The sequence below is a fragment of the Carassius auratus genome, chromosome 45 (assembly GCF_003368295.1).
Source record: "Carassius auratus strain Wakin chromosome 45, ASM336829v1, whole genome shotgun sequence".
Classification (NCBI taxonomy): domain Eukaryota; kingdom Metazoa; phylum Chordata; class Actinopteri; order Cypriniformes; family Cyprinidae; genus Carassius; species Carassius auratus.
Window position 1 is genome coordinate 6,669,134 of NC_039287.1, and position 18,221 is coordinate 6,687,354.

Sequence of the window (18,221 nt, forward strand, 5' to 3'; positions counted from 1 at the left end):
CTGGTTATGTGTGCGTGTCAGGCAGAGTGAGATCCATTCGTCTGACTGTGATTTTCACTGAGAAAAAACCAGATGCCTTTAAACAAAGCTGACCCTGTGTGTGTGTTTATTGGTTTTATAGTTGAAGTGTAACCCTTAGTGGTTCTGGAAATACCAGTCTCAGTTTAAGATGTATGATTATGGGCCCTGTATTCCTTTACTGTCCGTCATAAATATTAAAGCTTTAAATGATAACTATAGACTTTTTGATGAAAATATGTGGCGCTTGTGCAAAATTCACCACCATTCATGGTTTATTGTAAGCATATGCAATGTTTTGTCCATTTCTCATTTGACTTGCAAAAAAATCGCATTTGCTATGCTTGTTTCTGCTTCCATGATTGGTTAGAATCTTATTGATAACAACATCCATGCCAGCATACATGCAACAGATAGAATGAATTTCTAAATGCATTTTTATTTCATGCTCTAGGTAAATTGAAAGGTACAGGTATCTGCCATAAACTCCTAGCTCTGGGCCGTGTGTCCAGTGAGTTCTACACATGTATGCACACAAAGAATATTATCAGCATAACAATCTGATTCAAAAGTGGAATTAAAGTGAATCTGAAATCCCAAACTTTGAATTCCACTGTATTTGGCTATTTATATATAGATAAACATAATTTCTGATGACATTTTAGGGGAAATCTTGCTTCTTTTTAAGCTGTCACCACTGCCTGGAACTAAAAAATGACCTCCCCCCTGCAGTCCACTGAAACTAACCAGGTTCATTTAGAGTGTGGCTCTGGGTCACAGCTTTGAACTAGTTCTCTCTCTCTCTCTCACACACACACACACACACACACACAGTCAAGTCATTAGTCTTCCATGAAGTTGCTTTGTAAAATTCCAGGGTAGCTAATAAATAACCCATCCAGACTATTTCACAAGAACTTCAGCGGGGAATTTCCCTGATGCTGACCCTCACCTTAATAATCTCTCTCTCTCTCTCTCTCTCTCTCTCTCTCTCTCTCTCTCTCTCTCTTTCTCTCTCTCTCTCTCTTTCTCTCTCTCTCTCACACACACATGCTATGTAACAGCACAAACAACCCTCAAGCTTGTTCACAATGAGAATATCAATGAATGTTGCAGTTGAAGGAAGAGTTCTGTAGTCAGCACATAAACTGACACGCTGCTTGGACTGCCTCGACTTTTAAAACACATACAAGTCTGAGGTGGCTTCATATCCACAGGCTATCTAATTCCACAGCACATGAGGGATTGCGATGTCCACTGCGTCCACACACCCAGTCACAAATGATATGCAAAAACTGGGGTGCGTCTCCAGTCAGGCGGTGTGAAGATTTACACAAGTGAATTCATCATTACAGTGTGACTTCCAGCAGGTGTGGCCGCCCTCGCTCTGTACTTCATTCCCTGTAGTCGGCCCTTAAACACAACTTTCACACACAGTGTTTATCCCAGTAAACAGTCCATCGCAATCCATCGCCAAAAAATGAAAAAGTATGGTAGGCTATAGTTGTGGATGGATTTAAAAAATAGTATGTGTTTTATGATAATCTAATTCCACTTCCTTACTTCACTAAAAATTCAATGTCAAAAGTGCCTTTACTCAAAGAGCAGGAAAGAAAGGGAAAAAACTTTGTAGAAAACAGGAACTAGTGAGAAAAGAAGAGAAAGGACCGATCAAGAAGCTGAGAAGGGACAGAATTAGGGAAGGAGAGATGAAGCTTAGAGGCAACCATTAGTAAAGTGAGACACTTAAAATTGCTGTGATAACAACTGAGGACTTGTGCTGATTAAAGCCTGAAGCACTTTCATAATTAGCTAAGGATCTTCTCACAAAGAAGGAGACATGATCTTACCATGGTTCATGTCTTAGGGGCCAGGCCTGCACATGAACATACTCACATATGTGATGGATACACATTGCAATGATATTGAAAGGTGCACATAAACCAAGTCCAAAACTCCACTGTACACAAACACACGGGTTTCACTCACACGTGTACTCTTTAACTAGTTGAATCTTGTATGATAATAGCTCCATCTCCAGAAACCAGATGTGGTCCTCACTTTACACACACACAAACACACACACTCACGTAGTGTTGTCATCCTGATGCTGGATGTCCTGAGGCACTGTAAAACTGAACAGGACCTCCGCAGGTCTCTCCACCTCTGGTCTCTTCTCTGTTCTTGTATGTTGTTCTCCCAGTTCATCTGAGGGATGTTTTCCTCAGCTTTAGTGAGGTGTATGTTTATGTCTGCTGCAGTGTTTGATTTGATGTTTTTGGGCCAGATTGTGTTTGGCATTTGGCATTGATTTTAAAAATTGTTGCATATGGCTATAGAAACACTGTTCTGTGTAAAAAAAAAAAATTAAATTTGTTTTTAAACCTAAAAGCCCTAATAAATGGTACTATGGAGACATATGTGAAACACAATAAATAATACAATACTGTATCTCTACATATTAGAGCTGATAAAATGCCTATGATTCTGGTTCTGAGAAGAAAAAAAAAGATTATATAATGTTTATAGCATTTTTGATACTTATACATACCATACTTGATCAATACATTTATTTTAACCAAAAGCCAAATTGTTAATATAACTTAATTAAATAACTTAGAAAATGTTAATAAATTCTGCAGTCAGTAAAGCTAAACAGTATGTGTTCTGCACACCAACACTAATTAATGAATTACCTAATTGATACTATTTAAAGATAACTGTTTCTTTTCATTTTTCTATGGGAAGTGTCATTTGCTTTCTTAAACTGAACAAAACAAGTTTATACCTGAAGTCATAATTTTCGATTAGACCAATATATAAAAAAATGCATGTTAAATAAATGAGAATGTCAGTGCAGCTGCCTTTTTCATGCAATGAAAGTGAATGTTGACCATGGCGGTTTTTAGTGAATAATTTCATTTTCAGTCTGTCACACAAAACTACTGTATGGTTTCAGGAGACTAGAATATAGCACATTTACAGAATAACCTACTTTTATAATTCAGATTATGGTGCTTTTTCATTAGAACCACTGTCACAAAGAAAAGAGCAGCGTGAACATTCTTCCAAATTTCTCCTTTTGTGTTCACAGATGAAAGAAAACCACACAGACTTGCGATGGCGTGAAGGAAAATGATGATAGGCCTTTCAATTTTGGATGCATGACTCCTTTAATTGCAAATTTAGCAAAGAATGCTTTGAGTGTACAAATCAATAGAGCGCTGAAAGGATGGATGAAAAGCGAGTTTGAATGATAGCCCTGTGAAGGAGACCAAAGTCTGGCTAGTGTCTGTCAGGAATGTCAAAACAGATTCTGTCTGTATGTCACAAAATCCATGATTTCCAGACTCTTCAACCTCCAGCGCCTCGCCGGCCTCTTACAAGAGAAGAGTTCTGCTTGTCTAAAACATGTGAAACATGAAGAAAAACATGTTCATGCACTAAATATGTAAATGAGTGTTTTTATATGAGTCTCAAAGTACTAAACACATAAACAGGTTTTGGGACTAAAGGAAGACAGAGCCGACTCAACGTATTTTGACAGTTTTTCTTTCAACCTGCACAGTAATACCAGCTTCACATACTATGACATTTTCAAGCCATTCATATTACATCGTAAGACATTTGCCACTAAACCCTGTGAGGATGTTATGTGGATACATACAAAGACTCACGTATCCTTGACCTATATGACACATTGTTTCTACATTATATATTATTTGTATTTATATGTATTTTAACAAATAGATAGTGACATAATACATTTAACGCTAAAATGTTCAAACTGAACATGTATTTGTTTTCATTGAGCTCTCAGTATGCTAGCATAGTTCTAACTGGTTAAGAAAAGCTGTAATAAATCTACAACAGGCGATATAATTTACATTTACATTTAACTTTAAGGACAATTTCAAGGTCTGCCTAACGCTGGAACATGCTTAAGGAATTCAAAACGTTGGCCTCAAGGGGATAGTTCACAAAAAAAAAAAAAAAAAAAAAAAGAAAATTGAAAATTGCTGACAGATGATGACAGAAATTTAATTTTGGGGTGAAATATAAAAGTAGTTGATGAAAGTCTTTTTCAAATCTGTAAGCATAAATATTAGATATTGACTTAACTGTCAAAGAAAATAAAAAACATAAATAAAAAATGGTGTGCTAATCAGGCAACAACAGGTTAATCAATCACAAGAATGCATCAAGAAAACACAATCACTTTTATTATATAGCACTTTATTTGAGATTTACATTTCATAAAATGCATTTAAAAACGATGTTTTAAATATCTTTAAGACAGCTGACAGACAGTTAGCTTGCGCTAACTGAGCTAGCGACACCTGTGCATGAGCTTATGAAGCTGTCGCTTTGCAAAGGAGCTGCATGCTTAGCGTGAACTTGTTGCATTCATAAACATACCTGCTAGTCAGCCAGATCATAATTCACACTCATATCTCATCCTCTGTCAGTGTTTCTCTGCCACACACACTCTCAATCACTCGCTGTCAATAACATGAAGCAGTGAGATGAAGACAGAAACCTTTCGTCACGTTGCAGCCAGGCAGTGTGCCAACTGAAAGTGGCTCAAAGTCTTCACTCTCTTGTGGTTTTTGCATAAATGACTGCATTTCTTTGTTTCCTTAATGCAACACTTGCACTTGTTTGTGTGTTTTTATGGTATTTGATTCATCATTTGGCTAACAATTGATTATTCTTCTGCTTTTCTTTCTCAAACAACATAATACTGGTTTAGTGTTTCATGCATAGTCGAAAAACTATATCAAAAAGTGAATGTGAAAAGTTAAAGGAGAAGTTCAATTTGGAATGACACCGCTGTGAGTTAATAATGACACGATTTGGTGGACTGTTGCTTTAATGTAGAAGAAGCTAGAAACACATTTTGGAGTCTGTGTGAATCTTTTCGGCTCCTGCAGATGAAGTTTGTGAGGATTGTGGGAAAGGTGAAAGGTGAGGGAGCAGATAGTAAGGAAGGGAAGCGAGGGCATGTGTCCTGACCCTCAGAGATTCTGCCGAGGGACCAGAAACTAGATAAAACGATTGTATGTGTGAGCGGTTATGACTGATAGGCTGCCAACAGGAACACATTGTAAAGCAGTCCTGTTCAGCAAGACGTAGAAAAGGCGGAGGAGCGTGTAAATCAGACCCTTGTGAAAAAAAAATTAAAAAAATGGGGTATTACTTTTAAAATGAATGTATTTTAAATATACTAAATTGCTACTTCATCATTACAGATGTTTAATTAAAGCTATATTTAAATACATGTGTTAAATACATGTTTCAACTACATTATTACAATTTATATCAATTATAGTTTAGTTTGCCTATATACCATATAATAAAAGTAATTATGAAATTGCATATTAAAATGTAATTTAAGTCCAACTAAAATGGGTCAAAAAAGCACTCCTAATGAATATATAAATACATATATATATATATATTCCATAATACATTTTAATTTAATTACAAATAAAACGCAGTTAAGTTTCTGAAAAGAAAAAAGTTTCTGAAACTTTGTTGAGCATAAAGCTATTTTACCGCAAAACTTAATTCCTTATGAAAACTGTGGCCTTTAAGATAAGGACTCTGTTGAGGATGAAGAAACCTGTGTGAAAGTGTGTTGTTGAGTGCATGTCTGGCTCCTTTTATCTGAGAGCTAAATGAATAGCTTAGCTGTCATAGCTATGGTTTAATTGGGCTTACAATCAGCAAGCTCAGCAATCTGCTCACAGTCCCTCTTTCTTTACCCTTCTGAAAGTCAGCAGAGGTAATGCTGCTTTAAAGTCCTGGCTTGGTGACTCACAGCAGGTTGATCACGCCACTTTAAAGCAGATCTAGGATCAGTTCGATCAGAAGCTGCAGGCTGAGGAGCTGCATTGGTCACAGTGTGATGAAGTCACCTGATCACATCCCTGCAGTTCTTACATCAGATTAGACATACAACCAATGTGCCTTAACATCACTGCATCCATGTACTGTAGATTTATACTAAAAATGCCCATAGAAATGACCCTAATGTACCCTTAAAATATCTGGAGAGGTAGGATTATTGATACAGTTCAGTTACAAATAATCTGAAATTATCACAAAAATGGTTGTGAGAGGGTCAAGCATTTATTATACCAATATGCCACTTGGTTTGGTATTTTATTTAATACAGTGATATGACCAAAAACCTGAATCCATTAATTTATTAGGAATACAACCAAAAAAAAAAAAAAAAAGAGAAAAAAAGTTTTTGAATTAAAATTAATTTATTATTTATTTTTGTTTTTTGTTTGTTTGTTTTTTATTCATTTTATTAATTCATTTTTATTTGATTTATTGATTGAATATGGGGGAATACAGTCACAAACCATCCTATTTTATAAGTTTTGTCTTCTACCTTTTATTATTTATAAAAAAAATAATAATAATAATAATAATTAATTAACTAATTAATTAATTAAAATTAATTTTAAAAAGCTTTCTGCCAAATCAAAGTCATGTGAAGCATTCAACATGCAGGAAATGAGAAAAAAAAAATCCCTCTTGACCTTCATATTTGTGTATCAAGGTCAAGTCTCTTAAAACATTATATAATTTTATCTTGTTATGAAAAACTAATTGGGTGTAAAATGTTATACAGTATATTGTGCCTCACCATATATATTATTATATTAAAATAAAACATATACAATATATGATTTTTTTTACTTTGGTTAGACCAGATGACATTTTAAATGTAAACTTTTCTTAAAAATGTAGCAAAAGTTTTTCAAAAACATGTGAAACCAACATAAATACGAAACGTGGCATGTGGTTTTAAACAAGACTTTAGGAGATTTTTTCCCTTTCTTTATTGTGGCCGTGTGTTTAGAGGATCCAGTGGCACTAGTTACAGAGTTTGTGCTTTGAGGTTTCAGTCAGCTTGGGATTTTCAGAAAGTGATGGGATCTGCCCAGTGAATTTTGTTTTAGGTAATTCCCTGTACTTTTCCTATCTACCTCCAAATCTGCAATGATAAAAGAGGCTGTTGATGGATTGTCCCTTTGTTTTTCCACTCCTTTTTCTCCTTTCCATCCCTGTCCTCTCCACTCAAGAGTCCTATCCTGTCCCATGATCTGTTTCCTTTGCCCTTGAGCCAGACGCTGAATACTTAGTAGGTACTTACTCCAAAGTGACCTAAACATGACAACTAATCACAAAGACATCAATAACTCACCCTTATACACACAGACCACTTTCTCTCTCTGTCTCTCTCTCTCGTGCACAGACATCAATTTCACCCTCACCTATCCACTGACCTCTCCACAGACAGAGCTCATTTCATTATTCTGGGCTCACACAGCAAGCAGAGCCTAATGCATGATTAAAATGAAAATTAAATTGTGTGTATGTGTGCTAAGCGCTGTCCGTTTTGTGTAGTGCCATACATGTAAAATAAAAATAATAATATTGTGAAGTCTAAACTACTGGATTCAGTACAAGTAAGGCTCAGTTGACAGCACATGTGGCATCATTTTGATTACCGCACAAATTAATTTTCTCTTGTTTTAATCGATTTCCTCTTTTGGATCACTTGTAGAAGTAATCTTAAAACATATAGTTGCTTTGGCAAATGCGTTTTTAGCTCATGTTTGGTTTTGTTAACACTATCAGCTAGGTTAACGGTATTTAGAAAAGGTGGTTCGTTATTTTCAAGTCTAACAGAGCATTAAGCGTTTAGCCCAACTCATCGGACATTTCATTTCTAAACTGGTGAGATACGTACAACAATCAGTGGAATAAACCATTGTCAGATTCCCGTTCATCAACACTCTTGTAGTGCCGATCACTGGATATTTCACTTTGAAACTATTTGAGGAACAGAAACGTTACCACAGACACATTTTCCCAGTAAGTATGCATTGCAGTTTCTTTTTTAAGAACGCAAGGAATCGAAAATTGAAATTCATCCTTCATCTTCTTGGACAGGTGGATGCTGGTCTTTAGGATTGAGTCAAACAGAAATCAAGAAATCGTTAATGATGAGTGTGTTCACTTTTAGTGCAACTCCCACCCTGATAGATTTACTGAGACCGAATATTAATGATTGAACAGAATGTTTACATTTACCAGAAAAAAACAACAACATTTCAAACAAATCTGACTTTTTCTTTGGCCAAAGCCCACTTGAGACCTAAAGATCAATTTGGTGCCTCAGGAGGGCACTTAGGACCCCTAAAGAGTATTTATTCACCATGTCACAAGAGAAAGAAAAGAAACGGACAATCAAGGAAGGGAGAAAAAGGCTGTTTTTGACAAAGGCTACAGTGAATGTCCTGATTCTGTCTAGCTGGCCCAGGTTGTGGATAGTACTCTACATTATTGATGTAGCGAGCTCAGAGAGCTACTTTATCTGTGCTCTTGTAATTAGCTGCTCTGCAATGCCCTGATGCTGCTGTCTTTGTGTCAGGCCTGGTATCTTGGCTATGTGCCCTAATGGTAATCTGGAGCCAGTTGTGTTGTGTAAAGTTAATAGGCAGAGTCAGGTAAGAGGATCTGTTAGAGATGACCTGTTAAGGGCAGAATTGAACAGGAACAGACTTGTTTAGTGAAGGCTTTCAGGTCACAGTTAATTTCCAAAGTGGATTCCAATAAAAAATAAAATAAAAAATAGAAGTAAAATAAAATGTATTTATCTCTTAAAGGAAATTAAAGTAATTAAAGAGGTTTATATATATATATATATATATATATATATATATATATATATATATATATATATATATATATATATATATATATACATACATATTTAATATTATTATTATTAGTTTTTGCTTTCTGCAAAACAATATGCTAAATGTAAACAGCTAAACTAAGTATGCATCCTCTAAACCAAGCGTCTTAATTAAATGTATCTTGTTTTTATAGAATGTGTTTTTATTTTACTAGAAAACATGACAAAAAATGCATTAAAAAAATCCTAATCTGAATGAGCTCATCATTCTCTACCAGAATTATGTTCAAAAATGTGCATTAAATTGAGGGAGCATTGTACCAGCAAAATTTTACAAGAAGAATGAAAAGACACTGGCCCACATTCAAAGCGATCTCAGATGTTTCCATTAGATTACAAATTCATGGACTTGACAAAGTCACAGTCGTATCTATATTTTTGGTCTGGTAATTCAGAGAAGGCTGTTACTGTAAATCATTCAGTAGCGTGTGTAATCACTGTAGGTGCACAAACTGTTAGCTCATGTCAACTTTGTCCTAAAACACGGTGGTGTTGTGGCACAGCACTCAAGTCAATAGTGCTTAAACTGCCACAATCCCACAAAAGGAGGAGAAAAAGTTTACAAATTTACCCCAGATTTCAAGCCTCTCATAATGTATGTAAAAAAGAAAAGGTGTGAAAAGTACATCGAAATTACCCTTAACTTACCCTTAAGTGTCTATCATGAAACCTGTTAACTATACTGTCGGTTCTGATTCATTTATAGAGGAGCTAACATACTGTATGTGTTAACATGCTTAAGACAAATGCATTCATATTTGTTATAATAAAAATGACTGATTAAAAACAGTTGTTCCCATTTACATTTGTACATTGGAATGGATTTGTTTCAGTCATGAGAATGATCTAAATGAAATTGAAGGAAGTATTTTTTTCAGTAGAAATTTAATTTTCAATATAGGACTCAAGTACAATTTGCACAAAATAATACACATAGTAATGAAGAACAGTTATGTACATCACCGAGGGGGGGAAAAACACTCACACAGACAATAGAAAACAAATATGCACACACAGAATAAAAAAAAAATGCAATCTTGAAGAAATGGATTGACGAAGCAACACCGAATTTTTTCTGCAGATCAAAAAGTACCTATGTGAACATGCTTCAAGTGTTTACTGTAACTCCGTGAGCGTAACAAGTGATGAGCAGAGCTAGAAACTCCAGCCTCCTACAGAATCAGTACATGTCACTTACTACAGGAACCATTGAGCTGTGAACCCAAACCACAGGTGGGCACGATCAGAACTCTCCCGGGACGCCAGAAAGCATCATGACATAGTTCACTGACAGACATATCACTTTACAAATTACATGTCAGGGCTCTGTTACCCTAACCATAAGGCTGAAGTTTTGCTCTGAAAGGATACCTGAGGAATGGTGATTGTGTCGTGCATCAAGTACGGTTAAGAAACACTTGCTTCTGTTCATTCACGAGGAAAAACATGATTAGAAGAATTATTTTTTTAAATAAATAAATTTGAAATATTACATTGTGCTCATTATCATTAACTTTAATGCTGCCATGTAAAGTAAATTGTGATGACATGCCTACAAATATCTTTACAAATAGGTATTTATAGTTTTACAAATGCTAGATGATGAAATGGATAACAGTAAACAAATAAACTGGGAAACAATTGCTAGTCCATTCCCCAAACAACGACCTTATGACATGAAAGTGAAGATGACTTGTTGGAAAGTGACTCAAAAATCAAAATGAAAACAGCAAGTGAATAACCTTATGTAAATGGTTTTGTGTTTGACTTTTTCGTTTCAGCTGCACTTCGTATTTTCATTTCCCATCTGAGCGCTAACAAATATGCTCATCAGCAATCCCGGAATGCACTGCGACAAGCTCAATGAAAAATATGACCCAAAATTATCCAATTCGATTATACGCTTATTTGAGATCAGTATGTTTTAGTGAATATTGTTTTGTGTGATAAAACAGTATTTAATAAACTTGTTGGTTGGAGTTTCATCCTGTTAGCTTAGCAGCATGCTAACATTAAAACAAAGCTAAGTGTTTCACATCACCTACTTACGGTATAAAACCACGAGCACATTTACGCCCACTCCATTAAAACCACCGCAATGTTTTCTCCTCCAGACTGTACTACTGTATCGTACTGTGACATTAAACCCCAGGTGTAGGAGGAAATGTGTATCTGTATCTGAGATTGTGTGATGATCTTTAACAGGGTTTTAGATGTGATCATTTATAACATCAAACTTTTATGACTCATATATAGCTAGTATAGCCAATGATTCCTTTATAAAAATCAAGATTTCACAGCAAAAAAAAGATCAGAAGACAGAATATGTGTAGTAGATTGTGTAGAACATGCTGATCATTTAGAGGCCTAAGACATTTCTGTATCAAATATGACAGTATGATAATAAACCCTGTAAACTCAGAAAGGTCAGACAGGTTACATGAACACAAACACATAGCATTAGCCTTCTCTCTTTCTCTTTCAGTTTTCCTTTCCTTCTCATTGCAGGTTTCTGGGAAGCAGCTTTGGCTGTGGGACAAGCTTCCAGCCAATCACACGACTGAGCTGTGGAGGGATCTCCCGATGGTCATGTGACCGTAGTGCTGATTCACTGCGCCATCGTTTTGCTCTGATGAGAAGCAAAACAGGGAAAGATAAAGGAACTAGATAGAGGGCTTTTTGTGAAATGAAATAGCATGCAGCCTTCTCTTTCTGTTTCTCTTTTACGTCACACCCCTTCCTTATATTTTTTTACCTCTGGGAATTACACTTGGCTGCTCTGCGTGCGTGTTAAATAATTGAGTTATCTCTTTATCTAATCAGCGTGAGGTGTCAAGGTTGGGGGGCATACAGAGCACCGTCTGTGTGGGTGCAGTGAACGCGAGGGGCTCAGCTCACTGTACAGGGGGCTTTTCTCTCGTACTTTACACCTTTGCACTGAGACACAGGGCAGACATTAGAAATTCCCTCTAATGTACGATAAACCAGCTGTGGGCTGTTTCTGGTTAAAAGCTGTTTGTGATATTCACCGAATATTGTGAATTCTCTATTAGAAGAGGGTGATTCCTCAGTTAGAGGCACTTGCTGTCATGAAAACCGAAACTTATTCTAGATACAGTATGAGTCATTAATGCTCAGGAATAATTAATATGACATGTCCAGGAATCACTCAATAGCGCTGGCAAGGGGGTTGGGGGTGGGGGGGGGGGGGGGGGTGGACAAAAAACTGTGAAAACAAGCAAAAGAAAAAATATGCAAAAAAAAAATCAATGATGATTATTGAATAATTATATATTAGGAAGATTACAATTATTAAAATTAATAGAATTAAATTAAGTAGTTAAACTGAATTTACAAACTCTATTTGCATATATTATCATCTATCCCAATAACTGTTTTATCTAAAATCATCATAGAGGATAAAAAAAAGACAAGCTTAACTGGGGAATCTCAAAAGCAGTTGTTTACTATTGATAAGAAAAGTGTTTCTTCTACACTTTGAAGTAAAGAGTAAAAGTGAACCTCAAAACTGGTTCAACTATTATCAGCAGAGTCTTTCAGGATTCTCTTTCACTTTCTTCTTCGAACACTTTTTCTTTCTGTTTCTGTAGCTTTCTCAGTACAGAAGCATACAGGCAGGAAGTGTTGTGTGATGGTTTGTATACAGTACTGGATGTTTCTACTTCTCATAACTGAACCTATTGTGCTCGCAGTCATACTATACAGTCCAGTCAGATTCGGACAAACAATGATATTATCTTCAATTATATAAACAGTATGAAGGCAAATGTGAATGTTTTAGCACATCCTTTTCAGATAAGGCTCTGAGTGTGTGTGTGTAGGGGGTGTGTGTGTGTCAGAGATAGAGAGGGAAGTCCCTGTCTCTCACTTATACTGTATGTAAATGCTGTGTTGGGGGTGCCGGCAAAGTCAAGAGTAAAGTAAAGCACCTTGTGGAGACAGAGGAGCCTGGTGCTCAACTGACCCCTGACACTTTCCATACACACCCACATACAAGTACAAGAGAGATGGTCTGAAATCCTCTCTGTGTGCCAAAATCAGCTACAACAGCTTGAAAAATTAGAGAAGGTTGAAAAACCCAAAACAATGGGAGAATGAAAGGACTTGGCGCCAGATTCACAAACCACTCAAAATCCAGTTAAATCAGCTGATAAAAGTTGCGTGTGCATAACGGTCACAATTCCTTCTTAGTGAACCCGCCCCAGAATGCACAAATAAAAATAAAATACATTTTTTATACAGTTGACAGGTGACTTTGTTTGCAAAGGTGAGCATTTTAATTATGACTGAAAGTTGAGTACTTTTTTAAATGCCATGATAGTTGGTATGATAATTTGCGTTTTACGAACTTTCATTGACATTGTTAAGATGCATTCACATTAGCGAAATTTCATGGCCAAAATGTCAATAGGGCTTGGGCGTCGTGACCAAAAATTCGTACTATAAAACTGCTGCATTAACTAACATTAAGCGACTTGTGAAGCTAGGTCTAACGTGACTTAAGTTACAGATTGGCGTGAAATCGTGCTCCCACAACAACCACGCTATCTTAAAAAGCCCAACATCACGGTAAGGTTGCTTTCAAGTAAGAAAAACAATGCTTTGAAAACATCTGTTTCCCTAGGAGAAGGGCAAGGAGTAGCGACAGGACAACAACACAGAGACTTGACAGGTCTGATTGAAGGGCTAACGGGATATTTTACAGGAAAATACTAAAACGGGAAGACAGTGGGGAAAGAGCTCAAATACGTCAGAACCCTGGAAAAAATGGGAGGGTTGACAGCTACTAACTACACTTTTGAAACATGTTGTTAAAAGTCCATGTGTGAATGGTTGTTAGCACTAACGGTTACTAAACTAGCAACTAGGTAACGTTAGAGCGCAGTTTACCGGATTACTGTGAACTGTTTGCCGCTGTTCCGGTTCTATGATTTGCAGCTCCTGAACCCATCCATTTGTGAACTGTACATGAGACTTCAATGACTTGTAGCTTCGGAACTATTCTGAAGTGTAGGCGCTCACAAAACAAACAAGGTAGCCGAAGATATCTGTAATGCATATGTGTGGCAACAAGTCTCCGTCGGTACTCCACTATTTGTTGGGAATTTCATATGGATCCAAACCGTTAATAGTGCCGATTTTGTCCAAATACCGGTCTCTGGCATCCCTATTTAGCGTATCCCTATAAATCCCACAACCTTTTCTCGATTTTGACATCTTTTTTTCTTTCTCCCAATTCTGCTCTTCGCGTTCAACTGGCTGTATGTTTACATTCACGAAGCTGGCAACATGGCCGCCACGTCCCAGAATGCAACTCGGCGCCCAAGCCCTATTGTCTATTTGTCAGTAGTGTAGCAATGTGTGAAGCCAAAACAATCGAATGGCAATTCATGACTGTTTTATAATTTTACAACTTGATGGCTAATATTTGTACGATGTAATTTAGTCATTTTCATTTGCTGATGCCCGAGCCATTGTTATGTTTAGGGGTGGACATTCATGTATACCTTTTACCTAAAAATCATATGTTGGTCTGTTGTCCAACATAGCAAATCCACTAAACCAACTTGAACATATTGCGAAATCTGTGAAGGGAAATCTTTCACCCTCATGGGAAATTTTCAACTGCATTGATTGCAAATAAAAAATTATTTGATCTCGTCAGTGAAAATTTACAGAAAAATTATAAATGTGACACACAATTTAAAAAGCTTAATTCACTATAATGGGTGCATTCTTATTTTTCTGTAATTCATTGTCACTCGGTCTCAGTCAAGAAAAGAAGGTATCCGTTAGCATACAGGAACTAGAAGCACAACTCGTACTCATCACTTCATTCTCATGTTGACACATGGAATAATACTTACAATCTCATGAGACTTGGCAACTGGACATGGATTTCTGAAACAATAAACAAACTTTAAGAGATTTACTAGCTGCATTTACATGTAGACTATTTAAAAACTTAATTTTCAGTTGGACTGAAGTATAAATAATCAAACTTAAAGAATAAATAATCAAACTTAAAGAAATGTTTTGATGCTGCATACTAGTATACTTTTTTGCATCTTGATAATGCAGTTATAGCTCAACTTCATAAGCATATTTACACACCAGTTGACCCTATAAGGGAGTTTGATTGACAGGTGATCTGACCAATCACAGTGCCAAATCGGCCATTTCTGTCCAACAAACAAACAAGACAGAATAATATATTAATGTCAGTGGACTTGAACTTGGCAAATGGTGTGTATTACCATCTGTCCAGAGTTAGATCCTGATGTACATTCATGGTTATTAACTAGTAAAGAGGAAGAGATGACTGGCAAGATCAATTGTCTTGCACTGCTATTTGACACTGTGTACATTCCAAAATCACAATCAAACCGTTGCTCTAGAAAACACATGTGGACTATGACAGTCATAACACGTATAGTATCATCACAGTTATGTATATTTAAAGGGGAATTCTAATAATGTATACATTTACTGTAGGTTAATATAGTTTCAAATAAACACAGCATCAGCCCCCATATCACAGACCGTAAACGCATATTATTATCTGTGTATGTATGTAGTTACAGTGTGAGATTCGAAGTGTAATTGGATGAAGGTAAGGCAATGAAAGCCAGAAATAATTCGATGCCTGCAGTGCCCTGATCAGCTGAGATCATCAAGGTCTGTGACTCAGTCAGAGTCATCGCTCTGATCGCAGGGGCTAACGACTGACCCTGGACCTGCTGTAAAAGTGGCGCGATCAACCTGCTCTGAGTCATCGAGGGGCCACAGTCAGCATCTGCCAGGAATCGAAGAGCTGCCTCTTCTCTCCTTTTACTGTCAGTGTCTACCGCCTTCACTGCCCCATTTTCTTTTCTTCTCTCTCTTTTCCCCCTCCTTCACTTGACTTTCTGCCCACTCCCCTGCTGGGTCTGAACCGTCCATCTCAGTGTTATTCCCGTTAATCCCCGTTTCCACCACTCTCGGCCTTTACAGGAAACGTTAAGCTGCAGAAATGGCCACAGTGGGTATTAATTTACAATCCCTCCCTCTGGTCTGTCACACAATAGCAAGCATGCATTTAAGACTTTTTAGTATGCTATTTATTGGCCTTCTTGTCTTTATTTGGCAGGATAGTGGAGGACAGGGTTGTGTGGCATTCAGGATTGAATTGGGAATGCCAGCTGAATTTGAATTAGGGACCAAATAGGATGCACAGTTGCATTTGAATGTAAGAAAGTGAAGTTAAAATCGATATTCTCTAACTGTAATTTTTAACCAGAAAAGCATAGTTTAGTCTTACATATATATCCCTCATGTTTCAAGATCCTCCTCAAATATACTTAATGTTATCACATTAGGCTAAACCTTACTGACTTAGAGCAATTGTTTACATTTTTGTACTTTAGGGGGGAATTTTTCCCACCTTGTTAAACATTGAAAACAAGTTGCCAAAAAGATTGCATCCAACATTTGATAATATAGTATAATTAGAGATTCACGGATCATTTTTATAAACACTAAATTAGGTAAAGGATTTTCAGCACAGCACAAGGCATATACACCACCAATTAAAAGTTAGTAAGTATTGTTCTTATTTTTTATTCATTTTACTCAGCAAGCACTGGAATGATTTCTGAAGGATCATGTGACACTGAAGACTGGTGTAATGAGGCTTAAAATTCAGCTTTGCGTCACGGGAATAAATTACTTTTTGTTTTGTTTTTTAAATAAACCACAAAACCGTTATTATTCAATTGTAATATTATTTCACACTATTACTGTTTTGACTGTATTTCTGATCCAATGAACGCACACATAAACTCGATTCCTCCTGGGATGGACCTACAACACATGAGCACACACTGCAGATATTATAATGTTCCAGAAATCTCCCAGGGGACTTCAAACGGCATTCCAATCAAATAGGCCGTCCCAGACAGGCACTGGAGTGGGCACCTGTCCCACTTTGGCTTGCTTGTCTGTCTGGGCTAAGACACAAATCACTGTCTGACTGGCACACAGCCAAACAATTAAATTAATTACAGTGTACAGTGAGTGAGTGAGAGAGAGAGAGAGAGAGAGAGTCTGACCAGGCCACTTGTCTAATTTGTTCATCCTAAGCAGTGGGAAGATGAAGTGCACTTTTGGATATTACACATCCAGAGATTTTGAATGGAGTTCAATCGAAGGAACCTGTCAGAAATGGACTTCATTGTGGTCATGATACCCTATTCATAAACATACTGTACATGTATATTACAGGGTGTAACTGGAAAGACAATACTAATGTACAGTATGTTTCAGTCATTCAGTCATAACAATTAAATAGCCGTTCTAGATGGATTAATTCCTTTTTTTTTTTTTTTATTCAATGATTAATCTCCTTTAACAATATATCCAAACATGTCCCATTGATAAGTTTTCCGACTGTACACAATACAAAGCACATTAATGGCCACTCAGTCATCTTATAATCTTTTAGTCACACCCTCTAAACAGAATGCTTTTTGTATCCCAGAATTCCTTCCCCACCCTCACCTGCCCAGACAACTGAAACTGTAAAGAGCATACCCAGAACCACATCACTGTACTTTCAAGCTTTAAATAATGGGTCGACAAAACAGGTCATTTGTTAATTATGAATTATAATGGACTAGCTTTGGGTGTGTTACTGTACAACGTTTGCAAAGAGAGCAGCTAACTGAACACAGGTCTTAAAGGAACAGTACACCCACAAAAGAAAATTCTAGAATTATTTACTCTCCATTGTTTTGTTTCAAACCCCCCTCTTCATTGGAAAACAGATTGTCTTGGAACTGTACCATAAAAGTAGTTCATATGCTATATATCAAGTCTTCTGAAGCCATATGATGGCTTTGTGTGAGGAACAGACACAAAGCTCATTCCCACCTAAACATACCGTTGTGTAAAAGAAGTGCGCTTAATTGTATTTTGTGCGCTTAATGTACTTCAAATTAAAAAGTATATTTTTAAAAACACTGTATTTGCAGATAAAATAATATTCATGAAATAAAAAGCCACTTAAGTGTACTATCTAAAAGACGATTTCTTAGCATACTTAAGTAGCCTTTTAAAAAGAGCATTTTGTGATGATGACATTAAAAGTTTTACTTTAAAGTATATTTTAAGTCATTACTGTATATTTGAATAATCATTTATTATTAAAACTGTAAAAAGTTATATGTTGCTCTAAAGAAGTACACTTATTTTTTGATGTGTTGACTGACATATTAAAGCATATGTAAAGTACTTAATCATAATTTGAACTGTAGTGTGTTATTTGATATTAGACTTAAAAGTTAATGTTTTAAAATGCACTAACTGCAACTTCTCAGTTACAAATGTGTAATTACATATATATTTAACTAAATACATG